We start from the raw sequence: 3307 nt of genomic DNA on the forward strand, positions 1-3307 counted from the left end.
CAGTGGACCCAACACAGATCCCTGAGGCACCCCACTAGTCACCTGCCTCCAACCTGACAAACAGCCATCCACCATTACTCTCTGGTGTCTCCCATTCAGCCACTGTTGAATCCATCTTGTTACTCCTGCATTTATACCCAACAATTGAACCTTCTTAACCAACCTTCCATGAGGAACCTTGTCAAAGGCCTTACTAAAGTCCATAGAGACAACATCCACTGCTTTACCCTCATCAATTTCCCTAGTAACCTCTTCAAAAAATTCAAGAAGATTAGTCAAACATGACCTTCCAGGCACAAATCCATGTTGACTGTTCCTAATCAGACCCTGTTTATCCAGATGCTTATATATATTATCTCTAAGTATCTTTTCCATTAATTTGCCCACCACTGAAGTCAAACTAACAGGTCTATAATTGCTAGGTTTACTCTTAGAACCCTTTTTAAACAATGGAACAACATGCGCAGTACGCCAATCCTCGGGCACTATTCCCGTTTATAATGACATTTGAAATATTTCTGTCATAGCCCCTGCTATTTCTACACTAACTTCCCTCAATATCCTAGGGAATATCCTGTCAGGACCTGGAGACTTATCCACTTTTATATTTTTCAAAAGTGTCAGTACTTCTTTTTCTTTGAATCTCATAGTATCCATAGCTACTCTACTTGTTTCCCTTATCTCACATAATTCAATATCCTTCTCCTTGGTGAATACCGAAGAAAATAAATTGTTCAATATCTCCCCCATCTCTTTTGGCTCTGCAGATAGCTGTCCACTCTGTCTCTCTAATGGACCAATTTTATCCCTCGTTATCCTTTTGCTATTAATATAGCTGTAGAAACCCTTTGGATTTACTTTCATTTATTTGCCAAAGCAACCTCATAGCTTCTTTTAGCTTTTCTAATTTCTTTCTTAAGATTCTTTTTACATTCTTTATAAGTTCCTAGGACTCCACCTGGTGGATGACCTGACCTCTACGACCAACACCACAGCAGTGGTCAAAAGAGCCCAGCAGCGGCTCCACCCTCTCCGGAGACTAAGGAAAGCAGGTCTCCCTACTGCTCATCTAAGAACATTCTACAGGGGCACAATCGAAAGCATAATGACCTACGGCATCACTTCCTGGTTCGGGAGCTGCAAGGCTTACGAACAATATCAACTCAACAGGATAGTGAAGACCGCCAGCAGGATCATTGGTGCCCCACTCCCTATCCTGTTGGAGATATACAAGAAGCGGAGCATCAGTAGAGCCATCTCCATCATCCAGGACCCCTACCACCCATCACACCACATCTTCTCTATTCTGCCATCTGGGAAGAGGTACAGGAGCATCAGCCGCAAAACCAGCAGGATGCTCCACAGCTTCTTCCCACAGGCAATAAGACTGATTAACGGACTTTGTCCCCTCCCCAAATATCGATCACCAACACATTCAACCTCGTCCATACTTTGACAGTTAGGCACCTGTCAAAGTAAAGCCACTGTAAAGCCACTGTCGGTCGGAATGTCTGTTTTTATTCTATTGTAAATTTTAGACCTACTTTCTGTTTTTAGACAGAATTTGGTAATTTTAATTTGTTTGAAAGCTCTATGTATTTATCCTTTTTATTAACTACACTGAATGGAAACTGATCGAGCAACGTTTTTTCGTTTCCTCTGGGTATGCGAGTACTCAGTGAAAATGATATTAAAGAAATACTGACTGAATACTTCTATTTTTGTGTTCACCGTTGTTAATGCACTGTGTAACATTATATGCCAGTGATATTGTGAAATACAATTACTCATGAATTAATAGACTTTGGTATAGATTTTCTGCATCGGACATAATCAGCAGTTAAAATTGTGCAACTCTTCAAAATGAATCTATGGAAGATTTCACAAACTCATTTAAATATTACTGAACTTAAAATCTTCCAGAAATCTCACAACCTATGTTTTATAGCACCAATTTATTTTCCCATTTAAAATAAGTTCTTAATATTCTTAAGAGACCAAATGTAATATTACTCATTTGGATTAATCACAAAAATGTCCGTCTTTCTTAATCAAGACTCATTGACCCGGATTGCCTAAACTACTCATTATGATTACAAGATCTATGTTCCATCTGCAATCTGAGTAAACTTTCTTCAGATCTTCTTTTTGGGTTTATAGTGAATAAAATAATTGTATGCTTTGTTATACTTCAGACCTTTGTTAAGGGACCCTTTGTCCTTGTTTAAAGTGAGAATATCTTTACCAAAAAAAATTCTGACAACAAATGCTTCTTGTGGGGAATTTTCATGGTAAGAATTCAAAATTTCTATAGGATAAATGTTTAAGTTGTCTAGGTATTATTCAAACAAATTAATGTGCCACCCTCTGGGGGTCCAGGCCAAAGAGGAAGGTATTTGTTCTTCTGTTCAACATTCCTACCTCAGCCATTACCATATATTCAGATTAGTTGGGGTTCAGCCAATCTGTAGTTTTTATAGTGGCAGTTGCAATTGTTACAGGGTCATACAGTGTGGAAACAGGCCCTTCAACTTGCCCACATTGACCAACATGCCCCATCTACACTAATCTCACCTGCCTGCATCTGATCCATATCCTTCTAAACCTATTCTATCCATGAACTTGTCCAAATGTATTTTTATAAATGCTGCGATAGTACCTATCTCAATTACCTCCTCCAGCAGTGCATTCCATAAATCCACCACCATGTGTGTGAAAAGGTTGCCCTCAGGTTCCTATTAAATCTTTCCCCTCTCACCTTAAACATATGTCCTTTGGTTCTTGATTGCCCCTCCTCTGGGTTAGAGACTGTTAATTTAGGCTATATATTCCCCTCAAGATCTTATACACCTCTATAATATCATCCCTCAACCTCCTGCACTCCAAGAAATAAAGCTCTAGCCTGCTCACCCTTTCCCCATAGCTCAGGCCCTCGAATTTTGGCAACATTCTCATAAATCTTCTCTGCCCCTTTCCACCTTAACAACATCTTTCCTGTAACAGGGTGATGTAAACTGAACACAATACACCAAATGTGGCCTCAACAATGTCTTGTGCAACTGTAACAACCTCAAATGTTCTATGCTCAATAGTCTGATTGATGTAGGCCAATGTGTCAAAAGCCTTCTTGACCACCGTATCTACCTGTGACACCATTTTCAAGGAACTATGTACCTGCACTCCAAGATCCCTCTGCTCCACAACATTCCCCAGAGCCCTGCTATTCAGTGTAGATCCTACCCTGGTTAGACTTTCCAGAATGCTACACCTCTCATTTATCTATATTAAATATTTCTCAGCCCACCTG

This window comes from Amblyraja radiata, chromosome 11 (genome assembly GCF_010909765.2).
Source record: "Amblyraja radiata isolate CabotCenter1 chromosome 11, sAmbRad1.1.pri, whole genome shotgun sequence".
NCBI lineage: Eukaryota > Metazoa > Chordata > Chondrichthyes > Rajiformes > Rajidae > Amblyraja > Amblyraja radiata.